The sequence below is a fragment of the Loxodonta africana genome, chromosome 4, assembly GCF_030014295.1.
Source record: "Loxodonta africana isolate mLoxAfr1 chromosome 4, mLoxAfr1.hap2, whole genome shotgun sequence".
In the NCBI taxonomy this organism is placed as follows: Eukaryota; Metazoa; Chordata; class Mammalia; order Proboscidea; family Elephantidae; genus Loxodonta; species Loxodonta africana.
The window spans coordinates 42,976,608-42,990,824 of NC_087345.1; the positions used below are offsets into that span (position 1 = coordinate 42,976,608).

General features: G+C 38.8%; 1 long non-coding RNA gene across 50 annotated transcripts in view; it reads right to left on the reverse strand.

Moving 5' to 3' along the window:
* LOC111753149 (uncharacterized) overlaps positions 1–14,217 on the reverse strand; it is a 416,755-nt gene that overhangs the window by 110,799 nt on the left and 291,739 nt on the right. For 44 of the 50 annotated variants that reach the window (XR_010321771.1, XR_010321780.1, XR_010321779.1 and 41 more), the window contains one exon: positions 12,999–13,068. The exons of 4 other annotated variants lie outside the window; for them this stretch is intronic. This is a non-coding gene — a long non-coding RNA (uncharacterized LOC111753149). Of the gene's footprint in view, positions 13,069–14,217 lie in introns of all 50 variants that reach the window. 2 more of the 50 variants (XR_010321746.1, XR_010321732.1) reach the window with 1 other exon arrangement.

Genomic DNA, 14,217 nt, shown 5'->3' on the forward strand with positions numbered 1-14,217 from the left:
GCACCGTAGACAACTGAAGTAATTGGAATCTCTTTAGGTCAATTTATAGTCCAAATTTTGTTTCTAAAACAGCCTGAGAAAACTTGACTGTGGGACTAAGCATCTCTGGGGTGATGTTTTGTTTTGTTTTCCCTCTTGGGTGAGTTGTTATTTTAGTTGATTTTGGTTTAAGATTTTTCCCCTTGGATGTGTGTTATAAATCAGGCTTATGGCAGTTTGCATTCCAGTGATGCCATATCTTGGCTGTACAACTGTTGTCTCATCCAAATCCCACAGCTGTGTCACTTCCTAACGACCACCATCTCTGCAAGATAGCTGTTGCTCTTAATTGGCAGGAATGGGACAGATGAACATTTAGAAACCAGCCTGGATCATGTACTGCACAAAGAATCCATTTCTTCTGAACTATTTGAAACTAGAAAAGGCAGGGCAAAAGGCTCCACCAGAAGTATATGGAGTTCCTTTTGGTCTCCCACCTAGAATTTTACAACTGAAACTGCATAAAGCCAAGCTGCCTCTTGGCCAGTCCAAATGAGAGACCCACCCACATAGACATTGAAAAGCAATTTGAAATCTCTAGCAAAGTTTCCCGATGAGGTGCCAAAGGAGAATTCTTTTATAAATCATAGTGAAATATCTATCCACTTTCTCCATCTCACCTGCATGTGCACACAACACAGGAGCTATCCCACACTCTGGTAACTTGCTACTCAAAGTGTGGTCCACCTGGGAATTTTTTAGAAACTCACTCTTAGATCCCACTCCAGAACTTTTGAATCCAAACCCGCCTATTAACAAGACTCTGAGGCCTTTTGTATCCACATACTAGTTTGAAAAACACTGTTTTTACCTATTGGTTCTCTCACACTTCAGTGTGCATAAGAACCACCAAAAGACAATGTTATAATGAGTAATCCTGGGTCCTACCCGCCAAGGGTTTCTGAATCAGTAGGTCTGAGACCATCCAAAATATCTGAAATGATAATCAGAAAATCTGATGGTCTAAAAACCACACTTAGAGTAAAATTCTTCTCTCTTATTCCACGAAAACTAAAATCTCTGTGACTCACCCTGAATTGTTTTTTGCTTCTCTATTCTTTTCACTCTGCACTTTTTAGTGTAAATCTAGTATATCAGAATTTGTGTGTGTGTATGTGCACATGTGTATATGTATTCATTTGTTACAGTATTATAATTATCCACTAATTAATCTCCCTATAACTACTCTTTTCTTCCTCCACGTTGCCAGCCATGTGATCTTCTAAATGTGCCATCTCCTTGCTCTAAATTGCTCAATCTTTAAATAAGGAAAAATATCAGCCAGCTTACATTAGAATAAGAAACCCTTAGCCCTGGAACTCTTGTAAGTAAATCTCTATTACATAAGACTTACCAAAGGAATACAAAGCAAAAAACAAAAAACTGGTGACTAATCTCTTACAGAAGAATAATAGAACATTTTTTTGTTGTTGTTATTGTCCTAGCCTTCCTTCTGCCACAACAATTGAGTCAGGGTAAAAGTTGAAGGACCAATTCAAGGTTAAGCAAGTAGAGGAAACAGAAGCAAAGAAAAACAGGAAAATTGGAAACATTGGTGAAGATACATCTATGACAATGAAAATTACAGATATTTGCAGGTAAATAATGTGATTTCAGAGAAAGAACACTGGATTTGGAGTCATAGGCTGTGAATTCAAATCCTTTGGCCAACCCTTACAGGCACTGTGGCCTTGAGTGCATAGAAATGTCTAGTGACTTTAGGTTCTTGACTCTAAATTACGAATGACACCTACACGACCTGCCTCACAAGATATTTGCTTGGTCTAATGATTCTTGAAAGAATCAAGTCCTAAATAAAATAGTAATTATGTAAATGTTTACTGAATGAATTAGGCTGGCACTATGGAGATAAACCACCACCCATCTGTCAGTTTGTTGTACTGTGGTAGCTCGCATGTTACTGTGATGCTGGAAGCCATGCGACCAGTATTTCAAATACAAGCAGGGTCACCCACGGTGGACAGGTTTCAGCAGAGCTTCCAGACTAAGCAGATTAAAAAGAAAGGCTTGGCAATCTACTTCTGAAAATTTGGCAATAAAATCTTTATGGATCAGAGCAGAACATTGTCTGACTCACTTGCTTTGGACGCATCATCAGGAGGAATCAATTGCTGCAGGAGGACATCATATTTGGTGAAGTACAGAGTGAGTGAGGGCCAAGGAGAACCTCAGTGAGGTGAATTGGCACAGTAACCACAATGATGGACTTGAACATGCCGGCAATTGTGAGGATAGCTTAAGATCGGGCAATATTTCATTCTGTTTTACTTGGGATTGCCATGAGTTGGAGCTTACTCGATGGCAGCTAACAACAACAATGGAGATAAAGGGATGAATAAGGCATAGCTCTACTTTCAAGAGGCTGACCGTCTACCAATAGATACAAATTGTCTTAGTCATCTAGTGCTGTTATAACAGACGTACCACAAGTGCATGGCTTTCAGAAATAGAAGTCTATTCTCTCACAGTCTAGTAGGGTAGAAGTCCAAATTCAGAGTGTCAGCTCCAGGGGAAAGCTGTCTCCCTCTGTCGGCTCTGAAGGAAGGTCCTTGTCATCAATCTTCCCTGGAACTAGGAGCTTCCAAAGGACGGGCTTTGCTCCTGGCGCTGTTTTCTTGGTGGTATGCTTTCTCGTCTCTCTGCTCCGTTTTCTCTTTTATATATCAAAAGAGATTGGCTGAAGACACAATCCAATCTTGTAGATATCATGAATATAACTGCTGCTAACCCATCTCATTAACATCGTAAAGATAGGATTTACAACACATAGGAAAATCACATCAGATGACAAAATGGTGGACAATCACACAATACCGGGAACCATGGCCCAGCCAAGTTGACAGATATGCTGGGGGGACACAATTCAATCCATGACACAAATATACAGACAACAAGCTGTATAATTGAATTAATGGGTGTTGTACTAAAAATACAAGTAAAATGCTGAGAAAACCCAGAAGCATGAACTAATTTTTTAAAAGGAGGCAGAGAGAGGGGTATCAGTTTGCAAGTTAATATTCAGGTGTTATTTTAAAATTCTCTTACCGTTTTAATTCTAGGGTTGATTCTGATGGAATAATGATAAATGATGATGACAATAACAAAATTTACAATTAGCACAACAACTAAATCTCTGTTGTATTGATTTGGTGGGAAAAAAAAAGTCCTAGTAAATGAGAAGTGTTACAATGTGACAAGGGAAGTGTATGACAACTTCAGAGAGTGGTTGAGAGGTATTTTCCCAATCACAGTGTCTACACTTAGAGAAGTCAAGGTTATTGAATAGTCAACATTTGCTTAGGCTTCATTCTCAAGTAAGAGAATACTGAGTTTCCCATTAGAATATAAATTGTCATTATAAGCAGCTGAACTGTCTGTTTTATTCACTGTTGTACCTCCATGATTAGAATACTTTCTGACACATCAGTGGAGCTTAACAAGCATTTGTTGAGTGAATAAATGAAAGAATAAGTAAATTCTCTTTTAAGCTAATGATTGTCCAGTTATATATACATACATGTTCTGATATTTATATGCACAGTGTATTTGAAATCAATAATGACACTCTAGGTTTCAAACTTGGAGTAATTTTACAGAGTATGAACATTTTCAAATTATAATTTGTACTTAAAACTTATATAGCTATTAATCAAATGTAAGGAGAACTTGAACTTTAAGCCTCTCTTGCTAAAAGTATTTAGTTAACCTCTATGTATTTTAATTGCCTTCACATTTTTTTTTTTCCCACATATATCCCTTTGTATTTTGTTCGAGGAGTACTGGTAATACGTAAAGTTAAATAACGTTTCAAAGATGGATTTCTGTGACTTTTAATCATAATACATTTCTCTAAGTTATAGCTTTTCTTGCCTTTTCATACATTGTATTATGTAACTTCCAGAGACATCTCTCATCTATAGAACAAAAGTGTTGGGCAAGATAATCATTGAACCCTTTCTCCTGCCTCTAATATTCTCTGTATCTTGTAGCTCCTCTACTTTTAAATACATTGTCTTGTTTAAAGGCTTTGGAGAACAAATAGCTTAACTAGGCACTTGAATAATTGTGTAATTGTTTTCTTTTATCTTTCATCTTAATTTTATATAGCCGTTTCATTTTTAAAAAGCACTACAAATAAGTTTTTCTTTAAAAGGGTATCATGACTACTTCGAAGGAAAAAAAGATAGGTGTATATAATGACAAACTGGCTCAAACTTAGTGACAACTGTTAAGGATGGTGCTGGACCAGACAGTGTTGCATTCTGTGATACATAGGGTCACTAGGAGTTGGAACCAACTCGACAGCACCTAACAATGACATATAATGACAAAAAAAATAATGACAAGGATGCGTATAATGCTATACCTATAATTAATACCACAGTTTCTCCCCTTTACCAACTATTAAAGAGAACTTTCTCTTTGGATTCCAGTTTAAAAAGTCTTTAGATAAATGTGTATAAGAGAATACTCATAAAACTAAGACAGTTATTATTTCATATTTTCGGAAACAATTTTAACTCAGAAATCTTGTCACAGGAAATTTTCAGGGGAAAATCAAATAAACAGAATAACACTCCCCCTCACACACATACACACACACACATGCACCAAAGCAAAACAAACAAAAAGCTAATGCAAAACAATATTTCTAAAATGTTCCATAAGAACTCAGTCATATAACAGGGAGATAATTTAGGAATAATGGAGTAGGGCCCAGTCCTCAGCAGAGCTCTTAGATCTGAGGTAGCCAGACATAGAAAACATGGTAAGTTATCTGTCAAGATGGCCACCAAGGATACCCTTCATCCCCCTTTGGAGTTGATCTCCCCCTCCCCTTGAATTTTGGCTGGCCTTGTGACTTGTTGAACAACATGGGACAGAAGTAACAACTCTGGCCTTATGAGGCCTGAAACTTTCTGCTTTTATCTCTTGAAACCCGGAGCCACATGTAAGACGTCAACTATCCTGCTAGAGAGAGAGGCCACATGGTGAGAGCCTCCAGAGGATGTGAGGGAGAGGACCACTCAGGACCAAGCCTTTCCTCCAGCTGAGTCCACCTAAGATCTTCCAACCCCAATAAAGTCACCAAGCAACATCACATGGAGTAGAGCTACACCACCAAGCCCTGCTCAGATAGCAAAATCATGAGCAAATAATCATGAAATAAAAGATAAGTAAAATAAGGAATAAAACAGTAAGACAGTAGATAACAGAGCCCGTGAATATTTTGATTGTCCATTCAGCCAAGTATATTAAACAGCAATTATATCCCAGTTAGGAGTCCCTGGGCTGTGCAAAAGAGTAATATGCTCAGCTGCTAAATGAAAGGTTGAATGCTCAAGTCCACCCAAAGGCGCCTTGGAAGAAAGGTATGGAAATCTACTTCCAAAAAAAAATCGTTCATTGAAAATCCTACAGAGCATAGTTTTACTCTGACACATATGGAGTCACCAGGAGTCAGAATTAACTTAGTGGCAACTGTTTTTCTGTTTGTTTTTTAATATCCCAGTCCTTGGGCTATTGGTGGCAACAGAGGACTGAACTGAATGCCTGCAGTCCAATGGGAATGACACTCACATAAAGAAACCTCTGGCAGGGAGTGTGACAGGAGCTATGTTAGAGGTACACACCTGGTGCTGGGGAGAGTACGGACCAGTTAACCAACTAAACTCCTGGAAGTTGACCTGGGATACGGTCCAGGGAAGAGCCAAAAGGAGGTGACATTTCAGCTGTGTTTTGAAAGAGGAGTAGGAGTATCCCAAGCCAAGACGTGTGGCTGAGAAAGGGGTACGTTCTAGGGAATCAGATTTGTTTGTGCAGGAAGTTAAGCCCCTTCTTAGAAGCTAAACTACAAGGACTTAGTCTATAAATATCACCTACTAAGAGTTTCATCTTTTCCCAAAAGGAGAAGGCATATTCTTCTTTGTGATAAAAAATGTGCTTGTTGTTTGCCCATACTGATCTCTCACTCTTTCTCCCAGTTTGTGGTCTGTAAAGTGGCTGAAAGGAAGAAATTCAAGTGACCAAATGGACAGATATAAAAACAAAAATGTGCGTCCACTCTCTCTCTTGCTCTTATCTTGCTAAAGACAATGCTAAATGAAGAACGTTGCTTTCTTTATCTTTGTTCAGAAAGCAGTTCACTGTGTTCTTCACTGAAGATAAAAAAATTTTACTGTTTATTATATAAGAAAAAAAACTTTTCATTGACATTTCTGACTTCAAAGATCAAGCTATTATTAGAGTCGATAAATGGCTTATGGCTCACATTCAATCCTAGGTGAGCAGGCAGATGAAGAAAATTAGAATTGAGTAAAATTAGTTGTCTCATAGGTTGCGAGAATGTTTGTAGACATATGTTTCCACTTTGCATAATTCTTTGTGGATTTGCAACTGTGAAGTTCAAGTTTTTGAAGACATCTGCAATCCAGAAGAAGCTACTGCAAAACTTAGACACCAAAACACACCCTACAGGAATGAGTACTTTTTCTCCTCTCTCATCTAGCACGCCATACCTACTTGCATTTCTTCTCAGGGTTGAGACAGGGTCATGTGCAATTGGAGAATGCCCCAGCCTGGCCTCTCAGATCAGATCCATGGTTCTTGAAGCAAGCACACTGTTGCAGGTCTTGTGTGACATGCTTTACACACATTGCCTCACTTCATCCTTGACGTCCTTTCTGGTGTAGGTATTAATATTCCCATTTTACTGATGAGGAAACTAAGGCTCAGGAAGATGATTAGGTACATTTCTCAGGGATTAAAGAAAAAAAAAATGCCATTGAACCGATTCCAACTCATAGAGACTCTATAGGACAGAGTAGAACTTCCCCATAGGGTCTCCAAGGAGCACCTGGTGGATTCAAACTGCCAACCTTTTAGTTAGCAGCTGTAGCTCTCAACCACTGCACCACCAGGGATGCATGCCTGGTAATCATGCCTACCTGATTCCAAATCCTGTGCTCTTACACTCTCTGTATAGTTTCTCCCTAAGGATTTGTAAGATTCATTTTCCTTCTAGAATCCTGCTTAAATCTCTGCATCGAAAAGAGGGAAATATTTTTAACATAAGAAATATTATCTTAAAAGAATGTGAAACATTTGACCTGTGCTTTAAGATAACTAGAATATGTGACGAAAATAATCAAAAGCATATTAATATAGAGGAGGCTGGGAATGGGACAGAAATAATGTGACTTTGGGGTCATGTAAAACTCAGTTTGAATCCCAGTTTGAGCTCTTTCTGGGTAATTTATTTTTTTCTGAGCCACAGTTTCCTGGATTATAAAGTAAAGCAATTATTACTTGTTACATTCCCCAGACTATTAGGAATTTTAAATGACACAATTTATGTAAAAGCATCCAGGCCAACACTGCCTCATTTTAGGTATTCAGAAATGGCAGCTTCTTTACTTCTCTGCAGAAAATAGAAAAAGAAAAAAATTGTAAAATGTGGTCACCTGCCATTAAAGATCTCTGGCTTGAAAGGTGGGAAAGCGACCAAAAGTTAGGAACTCTTTTTGAAGTTATAAAATTATTTTCCAGCAACGCCTGAAGAAGAACACTTGCTCTCGGTTGTGCTAGACCCATATTTGGATCATCACATTGAAGGCACTAAGAGCTGTTGTTGATGAGTAAGGTAGGTAGATAGGCAGGGACACCGAGGGAAACACCCAGGCCTGGTCAGAGCTCTGGGCAGAAAAATGTGCAACGCATTAAAACAACACATTCCTCCCTTCAGCCAGAGTGAGGACCAGCTGCGTCATCGCCACCACCCAGCACGCCAAAGCAGCTGCCCAGTTACCCAGATGACAACACTTAATCAGTCTGTTAGACAATGAATATTCATTATGTGCTTACTATGGGCCAGAGTCCCTAGGTGGTGCAAAGGATTAATGAACTCAGCTGCTAACTGAAAGATTCAAGTGTCTCAGAAAAAAAGGCCTGGCAATCTATTTCCAAAAAATTAGCCTTGAAAATCCTATGGAGCACAGTTCTACGGGGACACACATGGAGTAGCCAAGAGTCCTAATTGACTTGACAGCAACAAGTTATGGGTTAGGCTTTGTGCTGGGCACCAAGAAATCACAGTGAACTAAATGAGGTCAAATATGTCTGTGATGGTACGTGTTTCTGTTCAATGAGTGGGTCGTGAGTCGTGAGAAACTAGGTAATCCATGTTGCTGATCCCTGCAGTATGACACCTCATGCAATTTCTTCCTCTGAAGCTGAAGAGGAAACAACATACCCTTTAAGAAATAACAGGTTTTGAACGTTTATTTTGTGCCAGAAATTACATGCCATGCTTTACGCACATTCCCTCATTTAACTACCATAATAATTATATCAGGTAAGTGTTATTATTGCTTCATTTTACAGATGCGGAAACCAAGGCTTTGAGAAATTCATTGGTTTGCCAAAGCCATAAGCTGTTAAATCTGGATTTGGGATCTGACCTCAGGACTATCACACTGGAGATTCTGACTCCATGGTGGACAACCTAAGGCTGCTTGTAACCATTGGATGAGATTTTTCCAATTTAATCATTGCATCTACATTTCCTGTCTAAAGAATTCTTCAACTTTTGATTCAGAAATCAAAAAGTAGCTACCGATTCTTGCTTAAAGTGTTGGGCAACAACAAGATGGTACAACTAAATCAGCTTTTTCTCACGATTTATAAAAGGTCTTTTGGCAAGGTCAGCATGCTTTATTAAAACGCACACTGCTCCTTCACTACGCTGTATAAAGGCATTTGTAAATTATTCTAGTTATCTTTAGAATACTTAAAATTGCTCTCTGGCATTTATATAATCAGCAAGAGATAATCAGATGATCCTTTTTTATTATTTTTTTAAACAATGAGCCACTTCCTGTTCATTATACTTTTTATGTTTATTTATGGCATAAAAGCCATTTTCTCTATTGAAGGTCACCAGTGAGTTGGTGTGGAGAATTTCTCCCCTCCCATTTAAACCACTTTTCTACCAGTTTTTGGCAATTGTATGACTGTTGATTAATTATGGCCCTGTCTCAATCATACGGAAAAAATAATAGCCTATGGTTCCTTTTACCAGCCACTGGGTTATTCATAGCTAAAGTATAAAACAAAGCAAAAAAGAAGGCACAAAATTCTAAGTATGTTCTTGCATATTCAGAGGTATGCAACAGATAAGCCATACCTATGATACGTATATCTACCTATCCCAAAGGAAGGTCAAATGTTTGAAGCCAAAGACACCTTAACGATCTTTCCCGTCTAACGCTAGAAGTCCAATAGAGTTTAAGTCTCATGTCATATGTCAAATTTGTGACTGAGCTTGTCTGAGAACAAGACGGTCTTGAATTTCATTCAGCTATAAGCCCCTTCTCATTTCAGTTAAGATGTTTCAAGGGGAAACTCACTCCTCCCTTTCTTCAGGGTTAGGCCTTGAATAGCTTCAACCAATCAAGAGATCCTATTCCTATGTCCACACTGAATGATTCAGATATTGGATTGTGACCCAGTGCAGATCAATAACATGTAAAGAGACATTTGACAAAGGCCTCTAGCAAAGATCTTTTGCTTTTCCATTGACATACTTGTCTTAATGGATAATGTTAAGGCTTGAATTTATGTCCTCCAAAAAGATACGTTGAAGTCCTAACCCCTGATACTTGTGAACATGACCTTGTTTGTAAATAAGGTCTTTGAAGATGTAAGTTAACATGAGGTCATACTGAAGTAGGGTGGGTTCTAATCCAATATGAATGATATCCTTATAAGAAGATACAGACAAGAACACAGAAGAAAGATGGCCATGAGAAGATGGAAACAGGGATTGGAGTGATGCATCTCCAAACCAAGAGGAACATCAAAGATGGCCAGGAACCATCTGAAGTTACGAAGAGGCAAGGAAGGATTTTCCTCTATATCCCCCAGAGATAGCACAGTCCTGCCGAGACCTTTATTTCAGACTCCAGAATTGTGAGACAATAAATTTGTTCTTTTCAGCTACCAAATTTGTGGCATTTTGTTGTGGAAGCCCTAAGAAATGAATACAGATGAGAACAAGGACACTTATGGTTTCCAGAAACATTGAGAAACATCTTGCTCTGAGAGGAGCCATCTATGGTCGAGCTGCTGAATCCAGCCTGAGCTACTCAATACTTCTACCTTTTCAGTCACATGAGCCAAATTGTTATCCCAGACAGACTGAGTCATAGTCTCTGTTATTTGCAACCAAAAATTCTCATTTAATACATTTATCACCTTGACCACAATTAAGCAGTAACCATCCCACCATGCTGCATTAAGGAATCTCTCTATGCACTTTCCGAATCTATTGCATCCTCCTATAATCATAAACTTTTGCTTGCTTTTCCCTGAATTCCAAAAACAAATAAAATTATCTACACCAAGATATTTATTAAAGACGTTTAAATTTTCTGTATTCTAAAAACACCATCTTGCTTTGTATTGTCCTCATGTGGTTACAGGATAATTATAATCATATTTCAAGCCTCTCTGTGAACAATAACCCGCCAGCATTTGGTAGAGATCACATAAGTTCTGAGGCAGAAGTGGGGAGAAAGGCTGCGTGGGTTGGCACCTATAGCCTTCCTGATTGTTATTCTCTGTCCCTGTTCTACATTCCCTTTCCTCCACCCTCAGCAGCATTAGCTTTGCATGCAGTTCTGCCGCGGAGACCCTTCTAATCTGAAATTATGGGTCCTCTCTTGCTTTTTCTTATTTTCAAGACCAGGATGCAGACATGACAATGAGGACCAAACATAATGTCTGTTCCATACTTGACTAAATTTGGGACAGCACTCCAACTTTTTAATTATATCTGACTCTCTGAAATCTCATAGCCTTGGTCCTCAGGAATAATTTCTACATTACAGACTACTTTCTATCCTTTTCGCTCATTAAAAAAAAATCCTCAGTCCTCCAATTGAACCAACTTCCATCTTTTTCATCTTTTCATCACCCACATCCATGTCATTGTCATTTTATCATCCCTTGCTATTCAAACATTAGACACATCCATCCATTACCAGAGCTTCATACCTTATACCTTAACTTTTCTCAAGAATTTCAAGTTCAAGTTATAGCTTGGTGCCCTTTTACGCTGACCTTTTTGTGGAACTCCTGAGTCTCAAGATATTGGGAGAGCCAATTAGAATATCCTAAGCTGAGTTTGATGCTATGAAAATAAATACACACAGACTGCTATCCTCATATAACTCTGCTGTGTGTTCTGGTAGAAGTGGCCTTTACAATCACTATTAGTTGACCTTTGGGGGTTTCTTTTTGCCTTTTTAAGAAGTGGCAGAAATAATCAACAATCGTGTTTGCTTTTACAACACTCTCAAGCTCCTAGCCATATGGAACTTAAAAAATAACAATAGAAAATTCTGTTGAAATGCAAAGACATATCCTTTGGAAGAGGGCAGAGTGAGAGACAGTGCAGGGTAACCAGCACGCAAGACAGTGAATTCTGTAAGGTAAGTCAAACGACATGCAAACAAGACTTACTTACTTAGACATGAAAAGCTTCTGAGCACCAGCAGATGGCTCGTGTATTTGTCATATATATATATATGAATGTCCTTTATACAGAGAAATACATGTATATTTATATCCTAAAATGCTATATTTTTGCATTACAATAAGAAATATAGGTGTATTGGTGGCTGAATTCTCTCCATATTGGGAGAAACAAGATTAAAATCATCCTATTTACCCTTTGTGGCTTGGGAAAGATTTCCCTGATAAGCAGCCTCCGACAGAATGGTCTAGACCCCTGTCTTAACTTAAAAGCACATTTTACTTTTATTTTCATGTCTCTCACAAGATTATTTTTTTGGTGTTGGTCTCCTCACCTAGGGTGGGAGGCTTATGAGAACGGATATCCTATCTCTCATGCCCAATGCTACATTTCAATGTCTACCATAGTGCCTGGCACATAGAGGATGCTTCATCGTATTTGAAGAAGTAGGAAGGAGGGAGGGGAGTAAGGGGGAGAAGAAGAGGATTGATTCATCGCTCGATGTATTAGCTGCCCGTGGTTGTGTACCAAATTACCCCAAAACGTAGCAGCTTCAAAACAACACACATTTTATTATCTCACAGTTTCTATGAGTTACAAATCTGGGTGCATCTTAACTAGGTCCTTCAGCCCAGAGTCTCTCATAAGACTTTGATCAAAGCATAAGTCAGGGCTATGGTCATCTCAAGGTTCAACTGGGGCAGGATCTACTTTCAAGCTCACTCAGTTGTTGTCAGGATTCAGCTCTCACACGTGTTTGGATTTAGGGCCTCAGTGACTCTTTGGCTGTTAGTCAGGGGCTACCCACCCTCATCTCTTTGACACATGGGTCTCCTCATAGGGCAGCTTACAACATAGCAGCTGGCTTCATCAGAGTGAGTGAGAAAGCTAGAGAACACCAGCTAAATGGAGTGCACAGTCTTTTGTAATCTAATCTTGGAAGTGATATTTCATCACTTTTTCCATATTCCATTGTGAGTTGAATTGTGGAGTCAGCTATTGTGGGTTGAATTGTGTCCCCCAAAAAATATGTGCTGAAATCCTAACACCTGTACTTGTAAATATGACCCTATTCTGGAACAGGGAGTTTTCTTTTTTTAAGTTAATGAGGTCATAGTATAGTATGGGTCCTAAACCTAATCACTTTTGAGTTATAAAAAAACCACAATAGGCACAGACACAAACACACACACATGAACAGAAGAGGACAGGTGACATGTGAGGACTGCCTACAAGCAAAGGAATGCCAAAGAACAAAGAGATACCCAGGGTTATCAACAAGGAAGGAATTTACATGGACAAGATTTTGATTTGGACTTTTAGCCTCCATATGCTCAGAAACATAAATTTCCATTCTTTAATAACTCTTTCAGGACCAGCAGTATATACAGGTACCACTTACTTTTTGTATCTCTGGGTTCACTGGGGAGCTACTGTCCCACTGACAGTATGTACTGCTGTCAGGCAGGGCCCTATAAAAAAACAGGTGTGTGTCACAAATTACTGTTTTTGCAGGGTATCATATGAGGTGGTGCTAAATTATTGAATTTTTTGGTAGGAAAAACATGAATTTTGAAATTTTTTATTTGTTATGCATATGTACCTCTGGACTCTGGGGGTAGAATTTATATGCACAAGGGGTACACATACACTTTGAGAGTATGATTTGTGGATTGAGGGATAAAACAAAAACCTGATCAAAATTCAGTTGTACTCAATGATTCAGCATGCCCTCTGTTACTGAAAACACGTAATATCAACAAAAATTAAAAGGAAAAAATAATTTGGTCATGAAAGGGTTAAAGCCACTCATTTGTGGTATTTCTGTTACAGCAGCACTAGGTAACTAAGACAGCGACCATTACCTCAAGCCCACACTCAAGGACAGGGAATTACGCAAGGGCATGAATGTCAGGAGGTAGGGATAATTGGAGGCCATCTTAGAAGGCTACTTAACAGAACTGGTAAGCATGAAATCATAAGAGGAAATGGTTAAAAGCACTGTCTGTCCAAGAGATTGGGCTAAGCTAGACTATTGTATCCTTCTCCACAATAGTAAGAATTCCTCTCAATATGGTAATAATAATAAATCCATTTTGTTCATGTATTTTAAAGCAATTATTGTATACTCAAATGCCACCTGACTTAAAATTATCCTTTGGAGTTGGTTTTATCAAGGCCTGACTTGTATTCTTAGGTGAGCCATTTCTAATCATCGAAGCCATGGAGACTGTCGGATTTTGGCAACTGAAGGAAATTTGGGCAGAAGTCACACATTCCAATAGGAAGCAAGTGAGTTACAATCTCCATGTTTCTCCTGACCCACAGGACGTGCTGTGTGGTCTACAAGAGAAAAACATGCAAATGTAGGCAAAAGCCCTGAATAAACCGAGGAAAGTATTTGTGGGTGGTTAAGAATGGGTGGGTCTTTTTCCATGAAGGGATGGGTGTGCCACAATCTTGACCAGTAAGTACATGCTAACGGATCCGTCTATAGCTCTCCAGCCTAATTCTTGCATTCCAAATAATCAGCCAGGATATTATTGTATACATTCTAATCTTAAAACCTTTTTAGATCGTTGCCCTTTCACGGTTTTCTCTGGAATCTACTGGGTATTCAG